The following is a 23,657-nucleotide window of genomic DNA, read 5'->3' on the forward strand; positions in this document are numbered from 1 at the left end:
GCGGTCGCAGATATCGGAACGCACTGGCTTTATCCAACCGAATGGAACAAACACCTCTTTTTAGCAATATTAGTAATAGCGATACGACTCTGAGCGGCCACATGGTTGTAAGTAATTCACTTTCTAGCCAGAAGGCGTGACTGCCAGTATTGCTCCGGTGGGAGACCAGTATGCGATAAACCACAATTACCTAGGCAGGAACGGCCGTATTTTAATAACTGCATGAAACAGGCGAGCCTTTGAGTGCCTTTATTAATTAAAACCCAGTGGGGTTAAGAGGGTGGTTGGTTGTTGGCTGTTGCTTGACCTTGGCCATGATTTACTGACTTACTTGCAGTGATAGTTCTGAATTTATTTATGTACTTAGTCATTATTATTAAATCATGACTATGGGAAGAACAGAAACTCGCCTCTTTTCCCATTCTACCCAATTTTGTGTTTGCCAGTTCTGAATTTATCGAATATTTAAAATAGGTAACTTTTACTATTTAGTTTTGGCAATTATTATTTTTAATTTAAACTGGTGATTGCAAAACCTTCCAATATTTATTTATTTGCCTTTGTTTCTTCTACCTACTGACGAATGGTACCTAACCCAACGCAATGTACCTAGGTACGACCTAATACCTACTTACATATAAGTACCTAATTATCGAAATACGATGTAGGTAGGTAGTATAAATATCGAAAAGTATATTGTGATAAGTGACCACAATGAGAATTTCGGTAATTTCATTAGAACTTAATAAAATTATAAATGTACTTACTGTAATGTAAAATTAAAACTGAAATATAAGTAGCTACGAAATTTTTGAGAAACACTGCAATGAGATAAGATTTCATAAAATATCGAATAAATTTAGACGTCAATATCCTCAAGAATAGTATTTATAGGTATTTAGGTATGTCACCTAACAAGTTATGATATTTATCGTCTGAGCATTAAGCACCATCCCACTAACCCGATAATCGGTTGAACCTGGAGTTACCAATGGTTACCACCAGTACAATTTGACACTGGGTTAACGGTTTAACCAGCTAACCCCGGGTTAGTGGGATGGTGCAATTAAGTGGCGCTAAGTGTCTTAAAACCTAGAACCTAATAAATACGACAAATACAGGTATCCATAAAATATTTAACTGGTGCCCGCCAGAGCTTGATATTGATATAAGTATCAAGACGTTCTGACGGCATTGCGTTGGATTAATCCTTGATGAAGCGCATTATATCAGATCCGGCTTAAGAATCACTTGTCGAGATTGTGCATTGCTACCGCTTACCTACATGGCATAGCGCTAGTCTCTGGCGAACCAGAACCTGGCACCATAATAACTTTTCACATGATCACACATATAAATTGGTTCATCTCATCTCAAACGCCCCGGTTCGGTTGGTAAGCGCTGACAATTGACAGGTCAGATTCTACCCAAGTACCTACGTCGATGACCGATGTCATTCGGCATTTTGTCGGGACAATCGGGGATTGGGATGGGCGACCCCGCCGCACTGGCCTCACGACCTTGCGAGTTTACTAATGATCTACAAGTCATGTCTCCTGTTTAACCCATAACACAATCGTGCCTGTAATATAATAGGTATAACTCAACTTTTCCGACCTATTTCGATTTGATGTGAAACTTTTGAATTCTTATTGCTACGACATATCTTGACAACGTTGGTGGTAAACTTGTTTTTGACATGATACCTTTCTTCTTCCTACTTATAATAGTTATAATGAAAAGAAAATTACGTTACTTTTTGGTCTTACTTCACCCATCCTTATTACATTTTTATTGCAAATTACTTACTGATTGCATTTATTTACTATCATTTCTGTTTCTCATTATTCTCAGCGTAACCGTAACCGCACAAATACTTTGTTAAATGTGTTTTTTAATTTAATGTTCAACATGCCAATTAATTGTCAGTGTAGCATGACTGATGGCTATACACCGTGCTTCATTGATTAGGTTTAGTCGCCACAGAGAGGAGACTAGAGAATCATAGTTTTTTTAAACGACACGAGGTCCGCTTACCTGCCATTTTGGCCTGCAGCAGACCTAGTGAGATACGAATGACGAAACGAAACCAATAAATCATCATCATCATCATCATTTCAGCCTATATACGTCCCACTGCTGAGCACAGGCCTCCTCTCATGCGCGAGAGGGCTTGGGCTATAGTCCCCACGCTAGCCCAATGCGGATTGGGGACTTCACATACACCTTTGAATTTCTTCGCAGATGTATGCAGGTTTCCTCACGATGTTTTCCTTCACCGAAAAGCTAGTGGTAAATATCAAATGATATTTCGTACATAAGTTCCGAAAAACTCATTGGTACGAGCCGGGATTTGAACCCGCGACCTCCGGATTGAAAGTCGGGCGTCATATCCACTCGGCCACCACTGCTTTTTACCAATAAATACTAAACCATAATACTTATATTACTTATAATTTGTTTCTTAAAAAGAAGATAACTAAATAAATTAATATTAAAGGGACATTCTTACACAAATAAATAATACTAAATTAAAACTAACAACCCTAAATATATCTCAAATAAAATAAAGAATATTCTGTAAAAAACTAGCCAAGTCTCGATGGAGCTGCTTGTTTATCTCTAAAAAGTAATGAAATCTAGACAAAGTCGTGCCAAGTCTAAGGTTCCTTACTGCGATTTCTTTATTATTATAGTTAATGTTGTGTGACTTGGCCGTTGAAGGGTACACAAGGGTACAAAACCAGGTGCTCCATGACACCATTGCACCAATCTGTCGCCAGAACCGCTACCCATTGACGATGGAAAATTGCCACTTGGAAAACGTTGATTCAATAACCAGTCAATTGTAGGCTTGATAAAGCTGCGTATTTCAATAATACTTATGTATGGGCGAGCCTGAAACAAACACTTCTTTTTGGTGCAATGGCAGATTGGTGCAATGGTGTCATGGAGCACCTGGTTTTGTACCCTTGTGTACCCTTCAACGGCCAAGTCACACAACATTAACTATAATAATAAAGAAATCGCAGTAAGGAACCTTAGACTTGGCACGACTTTGTCTAGATTTCATTACTTTTTAGAGATAAACAAGCAGCTCCATCGAGACTTGGCTAGTTTTTTACAGAATGTTTTTGGTGGGATTTCACTTCTTTTTGTAGAAACGTGGGCATATTGATTTATTTTATTAGATTTTCTTATTTAACACATTTTTTTTCTTTTTAGGAGTAGTTTTTTTATTATTACAAATCTTTCTTTTCTTTTTTTCCTGTTCTGATTCTTGTACAGTAGCAACAGTTTTTCGTATTGCCCATTCATTAAATCTAATAATTAAATAAACTGCAATTAGCGCTAGCGTTATGTTCAATTAGAATTATTTTTAATAGGTGACGATGATCCTTTTGTCATTATGCAGCCCTGCGATGGCCAAGTCATTATACGTATTACAAATTAAAGATATCTTATTGATACGGTTTTAACACCCCCTGGCACTGATTAAAATAACCGACTTGGTTTCACATTAGATCTCAAAACTTTTTTGTAGTAAAAGCGTTGCGAGACTTGCACCTTTTTACATGTAATGTTTTTGATGGGATCTCATCTCTTTTTGTAGGCAGTCCTTCTTTTCGGGTACTCATACCCATACTATGTATACACATATATAACTAAACATATCTTCATTCATACTCACATCGTACATCGTAGTGTACCTTTACTTTACTTTACCTACTACTTGTAGGAACTGCAACAGTAACTTTGTAATATCATATATTTATATGGGATTACAAACTTACTTATGCAGTTCTTAGATCTTTAAAACGTGACTGATATTGCAATATTTTTAGGTTTTCCCTTTATGTGGCCATTAAACCCTAACTCTGTACCAAATTTCAGCTCTCTGAGTTTATGGGAAGTACTAGTTCTATTCTGATGATCATGAGTGAGTTTCATAAATGCGAAACTTTGCTTTCGCTTAACTTCGTAACTAAATGACCTACAGACTTGAAATTTTGGATTTTAAGTATGTGATTATAGCTTACTGGATGACCAAAATTTCTGCGTTCTGGTCTTATCCAGAGGTTCTCAAATAGGGGCCTGAAAATGCGGCGAAATGGTTCCAGTAAAGGATGGTACGGCAGTGTTTGCTTCGCGCTCGACTTGGCGGGGGCACTGCCGTGCCCCCCGATAAAAACTACTCAAAGAGACCTCCCCGCGCTACCCCCGGCGCAAAGGTGCCCATCAAGTACAAATTGACTAAGTCCCACGGTAAGCTCAAGAAGTTGTGGGTATCAGACACCGATATATATATAATATAATATCTATGACATGACAAACATCTATGACTCAGGAATAAAAGAAAAGAAGGAAGATAAAGTGAGAACCTAACGAGTCTGTAACGCGTGTCAGTGGTACCGCGTAGCGCTCCATTGCGGTCATACAATATAAATGTGTGACACTTGTAATGAATGGGTCCCAGTCAGTCTTCGATGATAACAGACCAAGTATTGTCGAATTAGTTTTGGTTATATCGGCATCTAGACATAATTCGCGTAAAGGACACCTAAAGGTCGTTCATCCTTTTATGCTTTGACGCTAATTGAACAAAGCAACGCAACTATGTAAGTATGAACATATTTATATGTAGGTACATATTTAAAATTAATATTTTTTCTCAAACATGCAATGAAATATTGATGTTATGTTCCTTATAATAGGCTGCGAAGTATGACGTTTCAGGTGCGGCTAGGACAAAAGGTCGTTAATGGAATTTCATACACATCTTGCAGGCCTAGGCCGGCAAAGTCCTCTTTTTTAATTTTCATTTCAAAGATATTTGTGACACAGCATCGTGGCATTCATCCATTAAAAAAAACTAGAGGCAGTATTTGCTTTATGGTTCGTAATGACACTCTGCCACTACGCCTATAAAAAAAAAACAAAAAACAATGTTTGCTATAATTTGCAGTTTTATTTGTATAAAATCAACATGAACTTAATAAATAACACATTCTATAATTTTATAATTATAAATTATAAATTTAACTACACAAATAAAAACATTTAAAATATTTCATCTAAACGTTAGCGGTAAAAAGGTCTACTCAAACACGCGTAGTTATATTTTTTAAATTGTTATGGAGGTAAAGTAGCGATGTGACGAGTCCACTTTTTTTCGATTCGAATCATTCGAATCGATTCGGCCACTGATCCGAGTTGAAATTCGAACTGACTCGACTCGACGGTTTGCGTAGTTCGCGACAAGGTCACGGGCCGCGGAGCCGCAAACGAGTCAAGCGGCAGTTGTTGTAAACAGAACCTTCAGGACACCGAATTAAGGTTTATTTTTCAATGGCCATACTACCAGTGAACTCGACTCGGGATGGCGAATCAAGCGGCAGTTGTTGTAAAAAGAACCTTCGGGATACGGAATTAAGGTTTATTTTTCAATGGCCATACTACCAGTGAACTCGACTCGGGATGGCGAATCAAGCGGCAGTTGTTGTAAAAAGAACCTTCGGGCTATCGATTTAAGGTTTATTTTTGAATGGCCTTAGCGTAGCGTTGACTCGGCTCGGAGAGTTGGTGAATTGGCGATTCATTCGCCGAGTCAGCGGATCGGATACCAAGTTACCAGTCAGTTTAGTGGCCGAGTTGATTCGGATTGCCAATAGTCTTGATTCGAATCAACTCATCTGTAGGTTGATTCGGATTATTCGAATCAGATAACTCGACTCGCCCATCGCTAACTGGTAAAGTTGAAAAATATTCATTCTGTTTTATTGGATTTATGGTGCGTTGTTGATTTTTTGACTTTAATATGAGTTCCGACGAAATAATGAAATTAATATCAATTGTAAACGTAGGTGTTGGAATTGGCAGCGTAAGCAGAATTGATTTTAAATAACTTGCTGCCTCTGCCCCCAAGTCAAAGACGAAGTATGTATATGGTTGCTTATGGCAATTTTATTATTTGAGAAACTAAGAAAAATGGCTTACAGTTTATTAGAAACAGTTTTGAGGCATATTTTAAATGAATGTAACTACAAATTCGTCAACACTGTGGAAATTATACTTATTTACTCCATGCATAAAACAACGATGTATGTGAAACATGATATCAACATGAAAGACTATGTAAACTTATGTGACGAAAACGACAGTCAGACGGATACAAGGCGAAAAAATCAAAGATACATGAAAAAGTAAAAATACACGACTCGTGTAAAACATACGAGTGATAATGATATAGGTACGTGTTGGTTGTATTTTGGGTGTAGTTTACTTTTAGTTTTTTCTATAAATAAAACTTGGGTTTCGTGGATTTTTTATTTTATTTATTTCATTGCATGTTTGAGAAAAGCACTATACATACCTCGGCGGGAAATGGGGTTGCCCGCGCTCAGACCTATCCGGCCTCGCTTCGCTCGGCCGTCTATATGTCTTCGGCCGGCAACCCCTTTCGTCCCGGCCTCTGTAGTAATGTACTATAGTTATGTTGATGATTGTTTTTAATTGTTTTATAGAATACCTGCAAGAAGTTTATCGTAGGAGGTAAAGTAGAAAGATTTATTGAGAATCTATTAAATCAAAATTGAGTGGAACAAACCAGTAGGTAGGTATTCCATAAACGGATGACATTCATGCAAAAAAGGACATACTTGTATTTACTGTGGTACAAAGACGTTTTAGTTTTTTACTAAATTCAACCATAAATTATAAGTCTTCTATTTTTTTCCTATTAAGTAGAACTCTTGCATGCATTGAAATCTAAGATCCGTTACCCGACATTTTCTACTGTATGAGATTAGTTTGGCACAGGGTATCTGGATTTATTAGAAAATGAGCGGGCAGTCTGGGAGCTCTCCTGCAGTTCAGTTCCTGTTGGATCTAAAAGACGCGAATTATTTTTATCGCCTGAACACTTAACTTTTACTTAGGGCGTACTGAAAATTCCTGGACTGGCCACTTAGAAAAAAGGCTTCTCACATATCAGAATCCTGAAACTTTCAGTATGGCCCACGTACTTGTGACACTTGAGAGCAGGCCACGATTTTTATATGGTAAACTATCTTATACAGGTTTCTTACATGAACAGGCTTATATTTCATTATTCAATGAGACTCGATTAGGGTCTCCCCAAATATATCGACGCGCATTCGGCAAAAGCCGATAGGAAAAAGCTTTATGTCCGCGCAATAAGAGCGAAAAACCGGTCGACGCGTCCGGCGTCGTCGGCCGTCGCGAGCCGAGCCAAACGACGACTTTTTCGCTCTTATTGCGCGGACATGAAGCTTTTTCCTATCGTATTTTGCCGATTCCGCGTCGACATATCTAGGGGAACCCTTAGTGTTGGAAATAATAGCCCAGTGGCTCAGCTATGCCAATGAACTCTTCGATAAGTATAAACGCAAATCTTTACACTTTGATTTAATTAACTTGTTCGATAAAACATGGCACTTATGCAATGGCATTTCTTGATAAATTGTTATTAAACATTAATCAATGTTGATTCAGCAATGGAAATATTAACATGGTTCGTGTCGATAATGACACTCGTATCAGTTAGTCAAGATCACTGCCCTCTAAGCCAATTAATCGGCGTTGATAATTTGTGCAAATAAAATAAAATTATCGTGTCAAGTTGGGTAAACCAAAGAACAAAGTTTTATCTTATTTCGTAAAAAACCGGACACGTGCGAGTCGAACTCGCCTACGAAGGGTTCTGAGGGCATGTTGCCTCTCTGTCGCACTTGTAAATTCGTACGTAAGTGTGACAGGGAGGCAACACGTCGAACGTGGTTCGCGGTAAGCCCTCTGTACCAATTCAATACGCAAAAAGGGCAAAAAATCACGCTTGTTGTACTTATGGGTTATTCTTTCTTTAGTACCTGTTTGTTATAGCGTGCAGCGGCAACAGAAATATATAATCTGTGAAAATTTCAACTGTCTCAACTATTACGGTTCATAAGATACAGCCTGGTTGACCGACAGACAGACAGAAGGACGGACAGTGGGTACGGAACCCTAAAAAAAAGTTTAGGAAAGGTACTTAATGTCAAGAAATTCGACCATATCAACCGGCAGAAGTCTACTGTTGGTCTAAGGCCTTATTTATTTACCTACCTAATTAAACTTCATTGCACAAAAGTAAAACTAAATGTACAGTACAAAAGCCGACCAATTCCGCGAGACATTCTCTACCAGTGGGTACACTGAAAATAAGCGTCATAACAATACTCATGTGCTGCGACACATGCTGAGTGTTATCCTTTTTGGAACCTCTCGCAACACTGTAACTTCAAATTTACCTAGATTTAAGCCTATTTTATTTAATGTTGTTGTGTATGTGTGTTTCTAATGAAAGCATCATTCATTCATTCAGTCAACCTTCAGGGCAAAGCTGAAAAGATTTACTGCCAGTGACCCGCTAGCTAGGCGTGTTCTCAGTTCGTAGGCGCTTTTCGCTCCATATAGTTTTACTTTGTTAAATGTATTTTAATTGGAGGCAATTTGTTCTAGTATTAATACCGTGGGACATTTGTTGAACTAAATAATGCTAATGGTACCGCTAAAAAACATCATCATCATCATCATCTCAGCCTATATACGTCCCACTGCTGGGCACAGGCCTCCTCTCGAGCGCGAGAGGGCTTGGGCTATAGTCCCCACGCTAGCCCAATGCGGATTGGGGACTTCACATACACCATTGAATTTCTTCGCAGATGTATGCAGGTTTCCTCACGATGTTTTCCTTCACCGAAAAGCGACTGGTAAATATGAAATGATATTTCGTACATAAGTTCCGAAGAACTCATTGCTAAAAAACATACCTGGGTATAATATAGCCTTACCGGTAACCCGTGACTATAAATCACACTTACATTAATTATTTACAGTTCAATGAACTTACTGTGAATAACCAGGAGATTGACCTTTTTCGTGACTATGTTTTTTACAAAAATAATTTATGTATTTCCTTTTTAATTTTCGATTAAGTCGAGTTTTCCTCTTCGGACGTTGTTAATGTCGTGAATCGGCAATTACCTAAGGAGTTACATATATGTTATTATGTATCTTATACCTTTAAACGAGCAATTCTTGTTTATTTATTTATATGTAATAGATATATTTATTTATATTTCGGGGATCTCGGAAACGGCTATAACGATTTTGATGAAATTTGCTATATGGGGGTTTTCGGGGGCGATAAATCGATCTAACTAGGTCTTATCTCTAGGAAAACGCGCATTTTTGAGTCTTGGTATGTTTTCAGAGCAAAGCTCGGTCTCCCACATATTATGTATTAATATATTACTTAAGTAATATTATACACAGTAATAAAAACTACATTATGTAAACAAATTCTCTTTGGTGTAAACAAGAATGTTTTACGTTACGAATGAAAATTAAACGTGAACTGTATGTTAACTGTCTTATTAGCAGAAACGTAATTTCAGAATGAATCTCATGAGCATCGGTGGTTCAGTGGTAGAATGCTCGCCTGCCACGCGGGCGGCCCGGGTTCGATTCCCGGCCGATGCAGCCTTTTTTTTAATTTGCTGCTTCTGGTTTTGTATTTTTATTTTGCAAGTGAAGCTCCTCTATTTTTTCGTCATAGACGTTATGTGCCATGCGACATCACGCCGCGCCGTGCCAGTAGCAGAGTAGCTCACAGTTTAACGAAAATGTGGCGTTCCACCGGTTACGCCGGTCGGCTCTTACGTTGCGTCGCGTAGCATCTTATTTGTATCGTTATATTATAACGATACAAATAAGACATTATTATAACGGTTATAATAATAGCTTAAGCGCCGACCGCCATAAGGTACCTGCACCCATCGAACGTCCCAACTGTATACATTGTGGTAACAAAATGTAAATACATATTATTATTTTATAGTTAAACTACTTTAAACGCAATCTTTCACTGTCGAAGGTAGGAAGGTAGGTAAATTAAATAAACAATAGGTACTCACTGCTACCTGCGGGCGCAGCACGGTTCCATTTTTATCGACTATCACTATGCGCGTCCCTTTCGCACTTACATACTTGTTAGAACGTGACAGGCATGGTGACAAGGGATAAAAACGCGACCGTGCTAGGCCGCCTGGTACTAAAAAAAAGTGTATATATTCGTAACTTCCAATATGTATTGTCAATATTCAAAGTCGCATCGTTATCGTTACGATGAAGAAGAACGAAGAAGCGCTAAAAAAGAACAGATTTGCCGAAACCCGGGATTGAACCGGGGACCTTTAGATCTTCAGTCTAACGCTCTCCCAACTGAGCTATTTCGGCTTGAAGTAAGGAGTTGAAATAGTAATAAACCTTATGAGACTTCGATTTGGTGTTATATTTAAGTTTACTATCATGAAATTTTATGTCATCATACATTATGTACTACTTGACTTACGTTAAAGAGTTCGCTAAATTTTTATGTATGGAAAGTTTCATAGTAAAGGCGCGGGGCGCGCCGGCTGACGATGATCAGTCTGTCAAATGTGGTTGGTGCAACTGGCACTTAATCTTGCGGTTAAACACTCACCATTAATTATATAAATAATTATTTATTATTATAACATGTGCTGCCATCGAACACTATATTTGACTATCACTTTAAGCTTACAAACGAATATAAAATACTGCTATTCGCCGCTAGATGGCGTGCATACCAAAAGTAACATACCTGAAATATGATGGACGCCAAAAAATACCGCTACTCGCCGCTAGATGGCGTGCATTTCAAAATTTACATAACTAAAGTATGATATAGGTAATAATTATATAAATATTATCTGAACATATGCTACTAATTCGACTCATTTGTTATAATATTATGACAATAATACTTTTATAGTCAGAGGTACATATGTAGTCCACTTTTTTACTCTTGATTGATGATTTGTACCTACTGTCGTTTAGCCAGTGTATTCTATTAGTAAATTTAATAATTATTATCATCAACATCAGCAGGCCGCATACGTCCTACTGTTGGACACAGTCCATCCCATCGTATAAGAGCGAGCGATATTCATTTAGGAGGTAGCTAAATATGTTACTAGGCATTTAAACAAAACATATTCAGCTGAAAATAGAACCCGGTAAAACCTTATAAAACCAGAAAGCTTTGTTATATAAATCTGGCTTGCAACCAGAATTGAACTAATTTCAGAGCCCTCGTAATAATTAAAATTTACTGACACTCAACATTGTAACACAATCTTACAAAAATAATTAAGCTATTTATAACATACTCGTATTCATACATATAATTTCCGCATTCATCACACAAGTCATTGTCACTAGTATCCAACCACAGGATCACTTCCAACTGCCTAATTGTTGGTACTACGCCTAGCAACTCGAACAACTGCCTAGTTGTTAGTACTACGCCTAGCAACTCGAACAACCGCCTAATTGTTAGTACTTTGCCTAACAATTTGTTATACTCGTACCTAGTAATCATAACTCAGCCTCCGACTTACATTTGGTAAACGATTGGAAGCACTGTTATACCTACGTACCTAAGTACAAACTGTACATGTACAAATCTGATTGTATGCGAGAGTCGAGCATTACCGACAAATCCGATTCCCGAAATTAGAGGGTACGCAGTGGGTGTGGATTACAGAATAATTGGACCAGGAGCCGTAACAAACAGTGCGTTTGTTTTAATAAAGGGTGGTGTAAGTTGTGTAAGGCGTGATTTAAATAAAGCTGTGCATTCACGTAGCATCTGATCATTTGCCAACGGTGGAAGTAGAACCAGTTTAACAGGGAACTCCTGAGCAAAGAGCATATAATCACTACGTTTTAAGAGTCTGCACTCTCGAACAATCCTCGAACCGAATTATGAACGTACATATCCCAACACACCAAATACAGGCTTAAAGATCTCGCATCCAGGCCATAATTGTTAAAAAAAACCACACACAATACTACCAACACAAAAAAAACAACGCTAGGGCTCGACACTTCCAGTACCTACTGTTTATCGATATCGATAAATGTGCGATACGTGCAAAAAATAACCACGTATTTCCACGTTCACGACAATTCAAATGACGTTTGATGTTTTACTACCAATCATACCAACCTAAAGAAAAGTAAGTATAATACGTCTATGTTAAAAGCAAGTATGGTATGTGCCACCAAAATGCAACAGCAGTCATTTTAATTCGATAAGATTATTTCTATGCCTCAATGTTGGTAACAAGTGCTTTCTTAATTTATCAAAGTACGGGGTGTCGATGGGCTGCTCCTGAGGTTCTCAAATTGCGGTCATCTTTCTCTGTCACTCTAATTATGCCGTACCTAATCGAAGTAAAGGAGAAAGATGCCCGCAATTTGCAAACTTTGGTGTTCGCGGTAGGGCCTCTGATTAGGTTTAAGCTTTTGATCGCTATGATATGGCATGAAGTGATTGGTATGTTGGATAGGTAACTACCAGCTATAAAAGCGAAAGCACTCCGAAATCTAACATTTTTGTGCTTAATTCCATTTTAATCAGTAAATTTCTACCATTCAATGTAGAATTACTTGAATAAAATTTTACCGATTCGTAACTATTGCGAACCTCGAGGGGCTCGAGGATGCCTTTTAAGGGGCCCACAGATTACTATCAGCCTGTCAGTTAAACGCAAAAGGTGACAGTTCCGAACAACTGACAGGTGCATATCGTCAGGCAAACTGGTAACCAGTGAACTTCTTTATACTGGTTGGTCTGAGATAAATACTCCCGTGTGCTCGCTAATTACGAAACAACAGCCAGCTTACGCGTCACCCCGGGCGATGATCGGAGGTGAAACATCATGGGATTTACGCGCGACTTAATTATATTTGCATACTTTATTTAACTCGATTCAATTTGCATCGTGGCTGCATTTTGGAGGTTTATTGTGATTTTTAAGGGACAGATTATTTTTTGTTTATCTTGATATGAGTAAAAAGGCAGAGTATTTTAAAATAGGCGTGAAAATAGGAAGCAAACACCTTTAAAACTGTAAATATTGTATGTGTTATAACTAATGGAATGATTGTTAGGAATTGGTAGGCTACAATGAGTTACGACACCACTGTCTGAGTTATTTCCTTATCGAAATAGATACGAAATTGCAGCCCGACATATTATGTGTGACTCAGCCGTGACACACGCAGCGACAATTGATTGATTGTTACAATTATAATCGACATAAAAGGATATGAAATAATGAGCTATAGCATAAATTATTCTCAATTGCGTAAAAATAAAATACAAAAAGATGCGCCCAACGTGGGGCTCGAACCCACGACCCTGAGATTAAGAGTCTCATGCTCTACCGACTGAGCTAGCCGGGCTATTGATATCCCGGTTGAAATAAGGGATCGAGTCTTGATAACGTTATCTTTGCATCTTGGTTCTAATAATTTAACGATATTACATAATGGCTGCTATTTAACTGATCACCAGATTTAATAAAATTTAATACCAAAAAAATCTACTTTACCACCCTAAAATAATGAATGATCACCAAAATTATAACACCATTTTAATGTGAAATGATTACCAATTTTAATACATTTTACTATCCTATTAAAGGAAATGACACCAAATTAATCATTATTAACCCAAAAATTGTAAATAATTACCAAATTTCAAACCCCAATTTAATGTCAATTGATAACCAAATTTTTACATCGTGCTATCCTATTAAATAAAATGATACCAAAATAATCATTGTTAACCCAAGAATAGTAAATGACCACCAAAATTAGAACTCCATTTTAATGTAAAATTATAACCAAATTTTTAAATCTTACTATCCTATTAAAGCAAAGCAAAATTTTCTAGTAGCATTTCGTTTCTGTAAGGTTCGCAGTTCAAACCTAACCTAACCCACTTTTCTAGTAACATTTCGTTTCTGTAAGGTTCGCAGTTCAAACCTAACCTAACCCACTTTTCTAGTAGCATTTCTTATCTGGAAGGGTCGCAGTTCAAACCTAACCTAACCCACTTTTCTAGTAGAATTTCGTTTCTGTGTGGGTCGGAGTTCAAACCTAACCTAACCCACTTTTCTAGTAGCATTTCTTTTCTGTAAGGGTCACAGTTCAAACCTAACCTAACCCACTTTTCTAGTAGCATTTCGTTTCTGTAAGGGTCGCAGTTCAAACCTAACCTAACCCACTTTTCTAGTAGCATTTCTTTTCTGTAAGGGTCGCAGTTCAAACCTAACCTAACCCACTTTTCTAGTAGCAATTCGTTTCTGTAAGGGTCGCAGTTTTAACCTAGCCCACTTAACTGATAGCAGTACAAACCTAACCTAACATACTTTTCTAGTAGCATTTCAGTATGCCTACTTAAGTTATGCGGTGCGGGGTACGGGGGTTGAGCGTTGGCTAGTAATTTTGGCATCATTTTACTTTATTTGGTAATATGTATAAATTTTTTGGTATCATAGAGGTTTATTTAGGTGAAAATATCGCAATTATTTGGTCTTCAAGATTTGGTGATCATTAATGATTTTTGGTAATCATTCAATATATTTGGTATTCGAATACAATTTGAAGTGCAGTCGTAATTAAAATGGTGGTACATTTGTAATTTTAGGCCTTATTTTTTTGGTGTTCAGTAATTTTTTTTGGTAAGCATGATTTTTTTATTTAGGGTACCAAAGTATTTTTTGGTGGTCATTATATTTGTAGCCTTACATAATGTATTGTATTTCTTAGGATTCTGTTTATTTAGTGATTCAGTTAACTACAGTCTACAACGTTATCAATAGCAATACTTTGATGGACGATTTATATTAAGAATTATCTCATTATTTTATGGAATTTTGTAAGACCGGGTAACATTTGTTAAACAAGTAAGATTTTTAGGAACATTTTTGTTAAGGTCCAGTTCTGATGATCTCGATGGATTCAGATTGAGAACTTGAAGTTTAAAACGTAGGTACACGAAGCGCGACCAGAATGCTTTGTCAATCATCACAAAAACTTACATACTTAAACATGAACCATGGAATTCTATTTTGTATATATTTGACAATACAAAATATCGGTTCTAAAAAGGGACCTACCTACCTACCTAAGAGAAGAGTTAAACACGTAAAAATGTTTTTACCAATAATTAGTACCTACCTAAATACTTAAATACACACGACTGTGTTAAATGTTACATAAGTATGGAAGTCCATATATTCGTGACACTTAATCGACATAGAGCAGGCGCCACGCGGCATCAGAAAGGTTACACTGCAAAATACAAAGACAGTAACATTGTACCTGCTCCTAATACTGTTACATCTTTTTGCTTTTCGGCATTAGCTACGGAATCAGTATGCCGAAGGCAGCGCGCGCAGGATGTGGCGCTCTAGACACGTATTCGCATTGGTTGCGTAGGCACAAGCGACTCAACTCAGGATAACCATTATATCTTGATCTTGTGATCCTTCATGGGAGATTAGTTATGAGTAATCGTTACAGGAGCCCAGGACTCGCTGGGCGATTAGAATGGCAGAGCTGGACAGTTATCCTGGCTCCTCGATCACGCGAGTCGACACCCATTTGCATCCATTGCTAATTACTTGCATTGCTTGTTAAAGGGACCTGTCGAGTGAAAGATATGGCCATTAATCCCGTTTCTTAAAAGCTTGTAACTTGAAATACAAGTGGAAGTCCCTCTCTAACAAAAGTTGTCAAAAAGTGACATCCGCTTGTATTAAAAGTTACAAGCTTTTGAGAAACAGGCCCCGGACTCACTACCAAAGGTGCATCATATAGGTAACAAAACATGGGTAGCTGTAAAATTCTCTTTTTTCCTATGGTAGGTATTATTGACATGAATAACTGTGTAACTTATTTAAATGTTAATATAGTTACAGCTTCAAAGTATCTACGTAAAATAAACAGTGAATTAAAGAAGATTAAAAACACTAAAGTGCGCCGGGCCGGCAAAACTCTGATTAAGTAAGTAAAAAGTATACTACATAAGTGGGTACCCACTGCATTTCTCTCAATTTTCATCAAAGATAAGTTTAACGAACTGCAGAAAACGTAAATAAAATAATTCTGCGAATTATATATTTCGTCGAGAGCATTGTCTTTTAAAGGTTCTAACTAATCTAAAGATAACTATAACAAGACAAAGACATGATAGATGAAATATTAGATGTCCATGCTGACGTCATAATTTGTAGTCGAGGTATGTCCTATCAGCAGACATCGTAAATTTTATAGCATTTTCGGTGCAGCGGACTGGTGTTAACTGAATTGGTAGAAACAATTTCAACCCTAATGATTAATTAGCGTTAATTACCTTAATTTACCATTTCAGAATTATCTAAACCAATTCCATTAACACCACTCCGTTGCACCAAAAATACTATAAAATTTACGATGTCTGCCTATCAGTGTCTTTTTGTATGCAAATAGGTACCATCATTGGTGTACGAGTAAAAACCTATTTCAGCAAATGGGTTGTCAAATGCACTCGTGGCTACTCGGCTAGGGGCCGGCACCCTCCCACATATCTTTTGTATTTATTGTTGTTATCGCAAGATAAAAATGACTGCATAAAAACCGTAAGTTTATCACGGCCTCAATACAGTCAGCTCATTTGTTATTGTCCTGACCTAAACCTCATCAGCCTTGGAGAAAGGATGGTGGTCTCCATTTCTTTTTTAATCGATTGCAAAAAGGAGGAGATTCTCAATTCGTCGGATTTTTATGGATGTTTAAAAATCTAAGATAACGAGGAATCTATATTATTTAAACCGGTTATGAGTTAAACATGACTAATATAAATCAACCTTGCATAAACTCTCGTACCTATAAAGCTAGAGAATAATGAATAAATATAATCAAATATTATATATAAACACGGAAGAAGATGAAACATTCATATAAAACAATATACAGGGTGATTCAGGAGACGTGAGCAGGACTAAGACTGCGCCTTTTGTAAATTATAAGCAACTGTTTCGTATCAGTATTAGTGAGATTAACGTTAATTTTCTACTCGTGTTGAAAAAAAAAATTAATAAATTTATTTACGACATGCATGGTCACCCTAAAATTAGAATACTAAACTACTAATATTCTGTGTCAAATTGATTGTCATCACTGTCATCACGGTCTGGTTACTTTTGAAAACTCGTATCTCACTCAAGTTTGACAGTTTATTTCTTCGTAATCAAATGCTGTCATTACGGTTAAAGAGGTTTTATGGTTATTAATTGGGTCTTGTAGGGTAACCATGATTGTAGAGAATTAAATTTGCCCTCACCAAAAAGTTAAAAAATAGGAAAAATTGTGGTTGTTTCACCTAAATACGACGGTGATCGGTCAATTATCAGTTACTGAGTGTGCAGGATTAGTCCTGCTTACGTCTCATGAATCACCCTGTATGTCCTATCGTTTATTGGAAAAAAAATTTAGCGATATCAAGCAACACATCGTTCTGTTCAAATACATCATGCCTCGATGAACGGATATAAATTTAATAATTATCATAATAAATACAACTCAATTAAAAAACCCATGACATCGTCATAAATATCTTGTTCCCACCATAGGTACAGTCGCCATCATATATATCGGAGCGGCCAAGGTGCTCACAAATATCGGAACACGCCTCTATTTTCAAGGCGCTAGAGTGCGTGTTCAGATATTTTTGAGCACCTCGGCAGCTCCGATATATTTGATCGCGACTGTACACGAGTATTGAGGATGTTCGTGATGACACAGATCTCCGTGTCATCGAGAGTTACGTGCAACCAATTAGTAGAGCAGCGGTCACCTGGCCGCTCGCAGGTTCCTAGTTCGGTGACTCTGCATTTTGTGTGGGAAAACCCAACCTACCCTGTGGCTGTGAGAGTGACTCACTGCGCTTAGTCGATGCGAAATGCGCATACGGGTGTGAAAACTGTAACTGAACTTTTTTTCATAAGCCCCATGTCGGTTGCAGCCTATTTTCTGGTTAGCGGTTTCCATTGTCTGGAGTCGCTTGCAACTCCGGGTGACATACCTTTAAAGCATGCAGAATCGATTTTTGCAAAAACTCTGTACCTAGTTGCCATAAAGCTTTTTACTCGAGACTATGACTCACTCAGCAAGCAGCAAATCAGCAACATTTATTCAGCAAATAGGCCACAAGGGCACGTCAACATTGAATTTACATACAAGCAAAAATAATAACAATACATCAACAATTTTATAAAATTATGTTCTTGAAATTATGTTCGCGAACGAATTCTATCAAGCGAACTTAATTACTAATTTAGTATTAAAATACGCCAGATCTAAACTTTAGCGAGCAAAAATACTAATTACACTTAGGTTCACGATTATAAGAAAAGGTCGGTTTTATATGAATTGGTCCAAAAATCACCACCAATAAGGTTTTGATTATACTATATACTAGCGACCCGCCCTGGCTTCGCACGGGTTACGCAAAACCGTAACAAATTATACACCTAAACCTTCCTGAAGAATCACTCTATTAATAGGTGAAAACCGCATGAAAATCGGTTCAGTAGTTTTTGAGTTTATTGCGAACATACATACACACAAACAGACAGATAGACGCGGCCGGCTTTGTTTTATAAGGTGTAGTGATAGTAATAACTCGCTTTGACACGTAGATGGACCTGGTTACAGTCGGGTTATTGTAGGCTTAATAACATTACTAGCTCTAGCGGACTGCGATCCTGTCCTTCCAGAATCATATTAATTGTATATCTTCCTATATGTGAACATTTAGGTCACCACTAATTGGAGATGTCGTTGAACTGAAATACTGAACAAGTGAACACTATTCACTACAAATTATACATTGTCTATAGCGCTTTAACATTTTCCAATAGCATTTTCTAGTACATTGCTGGTTATAGAACTGCATATAGCGGGCAGCTATGTATGTCTAGCTGACTGGTAGAGAATTAGAGTCTTGAGGCATTAAGTCTGCTGTTTATATTGTACCTACATCTGATTCAGTGTGTCCTGATGTTCTCTAATTAATTAATTAAGTTCGAACCTACCGGCAGTACCTATAGGTATTGTAACCTCTACCTGAATTACGAGCGAACAAGCTAAGATTTAAGATTCCTGGATAATCCCACATTTCTTACTGGTTATTGATACTAAAGCTGTCAAACTTACATAATCCTGATTAATGTACCTAGGAGCATATTCAGAATGGTCGAGTATGATTCCACTTTGACTTCAATATCAGAGCAGCGTAATATAAATATAATTTGCAAGTACTTTTATGTGTTATCGGTTTCCGCGAGTAATACGTAGTAGGTACGTAGGTATAAACAAGACAATGAATTATGTGGCTATTAAGTTTAATTGTATGTATAACATATTTCAAATTTCTGAATGTGGCCTCTAGTACCGGTATTGCGTTACTTCAGTTTTATGACCAAAATATTAATGGCCTCTTGATCATGCATCGATAATGCAAAGCTGTCCCTTAGGGCTAATTTATGTTCAGTTGTCAATTTGTAACCGCCAGAGCTTTCCGGTTTGATCAATATTTAATTTAAATGACGTCTCAGCAAAACTAGGTCGAGTAATGTTATAAGAACTGTATACCATAACACGGTTAGCGGACACTTACAATTCATAATGAATCAATTTTACGTTTTGTGTTTGGTCCTTCCCCAATACGCGTGGCTGACTCATTTACACTAGCACTTACCTACACACGACCGACAGACTGTAACCGCAAAACAATTAATTGGCGGTTACGGGACCTACTCTAAAACTACGTTACAGACGCAAGTTGACTTCTTGGAGTTGGAACACACTTTCTAGAGGCAACTCATGTTGCGTGACATAAAATGGATGACTAATACGACGACCTACTCTTCTTGTAATTGCCTTGTCTTGTTGTAATATTTTCTTTTGATGATGATTGGAAAAAATAATACCGGGCCTGCCAAATTTTGTCTAAATCGGTTCAGTGGTTTAAGCATAAAGACAGATAGAGTTACTATTGCATTTATGTCATTAATAGCGACATTAGGCATTAAGCATTAATAGGTCAAGGATATGACACATGTATCATCATCATCATCATCTCGGCCTATATACGTCCCACTGCTGGGCACAGGCCTCCTCTCGAGCGCGAGAGGGCTTGGGCTATAGTCCCCACGCTAGCCCAATGCGGATTGGGGACTTCACATACACCTTTGAATTTCTTCGCAGATGTATGCAGGTTTCCTCACGATGTTTTCCTCACGGTGTTTTGTTTGACATATGTATGAAAGGGAGAAATGGAAAAATCTCCACCGACAAGAGGATACCTCTTAAATTGAAGAAGAATAAGGCTGTTATACATTATAAATCAATTTCATTTAAACAATAAAATTGGTATCAAGCCTCGAAGTTGTATGTTGTATGTGTATAATGTACATATATTACGCAGAATTACGTAGGTACCTATAGTGCACTAGTAACAAGTTCGATCGGCACATGGTATCGCAGGATGTTGGTCGGCGGGTCAATGCATTGTGGCGTGGCACCATATGAAACGTATTTTATTGAAATCCTTGTTTTGTCGTTGTCGTTACCTTTTAATAACTAACCTATCTGTGACCTAAAACAATTACCTACATCTGTCTGCACAATAGAAAATTTTAACATATGCTCAACCATATACCATAACGTTTAATTCAAAAATATCTGGAAGGCTTTGCTCGGAAAACGTATAAAAACTCAACAATGCGCCTTTTCCTAGAGATAAGACTTAACCAATTAAGCAGCCTAAGCAAATTTCATAGAAATCCTTAGAGCCGTTTCCGAGATCCCCGAAAATATAAATATACATACAACAATTGCTCGTTTAAAGGTAAAGGTAGGATAATGTTAGATTCAGTTTTTACTTATCTTACAGCTACTTTTTCAGTTTTCAAATTATTTTAGAAGAGAAACAGGGATTGAGGGGGTTAGTGTACATGCTGATACAGTTGTAAAGTACTCGTACTTCATTATTATATGAATACGGATAAAACTAAGATATACAAGCTCGCAAATTCAAGTACAAACACACGAAATAAAGACTTTCTAGTTTGAGCTGCTAGTAAAATAGCGTACATTGATTGTACGGGCTCTCAGAACAGAAACTCGGGAACATGGACTGGGCTGTAACCGCGAAAATCGAAGTTCGCAAATTGCGGGGATTTTTCTCTGTCACTCTAATTACGCCTTCATTGGAGTAAAAGAGAAAGATCCCCGCAATTTGCGAATTTCGGTTTTCGCGGTAGCCGCTCTGGACACAAAGTTTCAAGCTGCGACGCTAACCCCAGCGTGCTAGCTCAAGTGTGTTTATTGCCAGAGTTTCCAGTCTCAATCCGTTACTTCAACGATTCACTATGGAGGCACGTTTAAATTTATAGTTCGTTTTTTTTAGCATTAGAAAGAACTCCACAGAAGCAAGCGTGCAGTTTTTATCAGGCTCTTTAATTGTTAATAATTATTGAATTATCTAATGTAGCATGGTCAATACATCTAATTTACTTCAAATGATTACCGCTAAAAGTGCCGGATTTGGAACCACAAGCTTACTTCTGCGAAGTTCTTTCTAATGCTAAAAAAAACGGACTATAAGTAACATTCCATACAAAATGACCCATGTCTGAGTGGTAGGTATAGTAGAACTAAATATTGTTTCACTTCACCAGTTCAAGCCGAAAAGTTCACCATATAATATCTCGACTATAACTATGTACTTACACTACTTACATAATATATAATTTTCAAGTGCATCAAATAAATAAATAATAAATCGCGATGAATTTACTCGCGTGATATGAGATATCAGTAATTACACTAATTACCTGGGCATTTTTATTTAACTTGTACCTACTTTAAAGCGCGACCACAGAATAACTATTTTGGCGCGACTTAAGTCGTGTTTCAGTAACGTCTAACCGTTACATTCCTGACAAAATGTATGGGTTTTGAGTTTTGATATTGACCGTCAGTTTTGTTATGATTGCTAACCGGCCGTTAAAGGGGCATAGTTAAGTGAAAATGCCCACCTACCTATTTATCGCACGTGAATCTATCCGTCGTCAATGTAATGGAACCAAACATTGTTCAAGTGTTTGTTCTGGGTTCCATATTTTTTTTATAAACAGGCTGTAAAAAAAAAAAATCTTAATATGGACCCATTATATTCAAATTTCGAAACATTGTCTCATTATAAGAATGACCCGCATAAATGTGGCATTGTGTGGTAGCTCCTGTTCCGGTGGTGGGTCAAAATTATAATCACAATAAATATTTGGATCATAATAAATATCTACACAGTTTGACAGCAAAATCTTTTACGAAATTGAAGCTATAAAGTCGCAATTTATTGCTACTGAGGAGACCAGCATATATCTTCCGATGCAATGGCCGGTCAATTGACAGCCTTATGGTGGGCAATATTTTTATTGGCCAATTGCACCTATCAGCTAGCGTCGTCGAAATTTCATCAACTGTGTGGTTTATACTTACTGCCATTTAAATAATTAATTTACGATGTTTACCTCTGTGTCGAGGAAACTTTAGTTAACTTCGCTAGTTAGCAATGAAAGCAGGGTGTAAAATTATTCATATAAAGTCGTCAGTCGTTAAGGATGCTTACGCGACACTAAGATATGATATATGAAGGTGAAAGCCTTTATAAAACTATTTAATTATGTACAGTAAATTGTCCTAAGTTGAATCCATGTAGGTACCAGTGGCTGGGTGTTCACTTCACACAACTCGATTGATACAGGATTGCCTTAATTAAGATGACTGAGCACCTTATCTAGCTCAAAATATAGCGAAATATCTCACGGCTGGCCTAGTTATTGATTTTTTTTATGTAATCCGAGCCTACCGTACAACTTATTACCTATCGGATAACTGCAGTCAGAAATATTTAGGTAATACGGACTGCCGATTTTCGACAGTGTGATGAAGCCTTAAACAACCAACATAAGCCGCCGACAGCAGCAAATCACTTTTCACCACATTTACTGAAATGAAATTATCACTAAATATACTTATTTCATTAGTTATTTTTGATTTCCGCATTACAAATTATAGAAGTGAGAACTCTTTATCTGCCCATAACGGTAAGTACACATTCAGTTTGTATTGTTTGGAACATAATGCAAATTATGTCCTAAATTAATTCGACAAGTCACTGGTATGGATGTCAAATAAATTTAAAGGAGCGGTTCTTGTGATAGTTGTGATGTTGCGATTACAACAACTGTTTTTTCAATGTACGAGTATTTGTATTGTATTTTCAACAATATAAAATTTATAGGACTAATTTCGAAGTTCATACTCATAATCTCTTAGTTGCAATAAATATACGGCGCGATTCGGGAAATGAATTAGAAATTCACTAGATATGAAATAGTAAAGATATGTGTCGTTCCATGGCAAAAGGTACCTTATGGCAGCCGCAATAATATTGGAACGGCGTTTATGATAGTGTAAGTGCCAAACGCCATAAGGTACCTTTGGCTGTGGAACGTCACATATGGTTATTATTTCATATCTAGTGAATCTCTAATTCATTTCCCGAATCGCGCCGATATTCAGTTATGGTTAAGCTATCCAAAGCTAACACCTATGAGTGTTGACATTCCTGAAATAAGCCACTTGTAATATTTTTTATAAAT

The 23,657-nt window shown here is 37.3% G+C and overlaps 1 long non-coding RNA gene and 3 other non-coding genes across 4 annotated transcripts in view; 1 reads left to right on the plus strand and 3 right to left on the minus strand.

Moving 5' to 3' along the window:
- Nucleotides 1–23,657, minus strand: part of LOC134670120 (uncharacterized) — a 381,632-nt gene that overhangs the window by 121,969 nt on the left and 236,006 nt on the right. The gene's annotated exons all lie outside the window — the stretch shown is intronic.
- Trnag-gcc (transfer RNA glycine (anticodon GCC)) lies at nt 9,473–9,543 on the plus strand. Its single transcript has one exon. It is a non-coding gene; the product is annotated as a tRNA-Gly (tRNA).
- On the minus strand, nt 10,227–10,299 carry Trnaf-gaa (transfer RNA phenylalanine (anticodon GAA)). The gene has a single exon. It is a non-coding gene; the product is annotated as a tRNA-Phe (tRNA).
- Nucleotides 13,266–13,338, minus strand: Trnak-cuu (transfer RNA lysine (anticodon CUU)). Its single transcript has one exon. It is a non-coding gene; the product is annotated as a tRNA-Lys (tRNA).

This window comes from Cydia fagiglandana, chromosome 13 (genome assembly GCF_963556715.1).
Source record: "Cydia fagiglandana chromosome 13, ilCydFagi1.1, whole genome shotgun sequence".
NCBI lineage: Eukaryota > Metazoa > Arthropoda > Insecta > Lepidoptera > Tortricidae > Cydia > Cydia fagiglandana.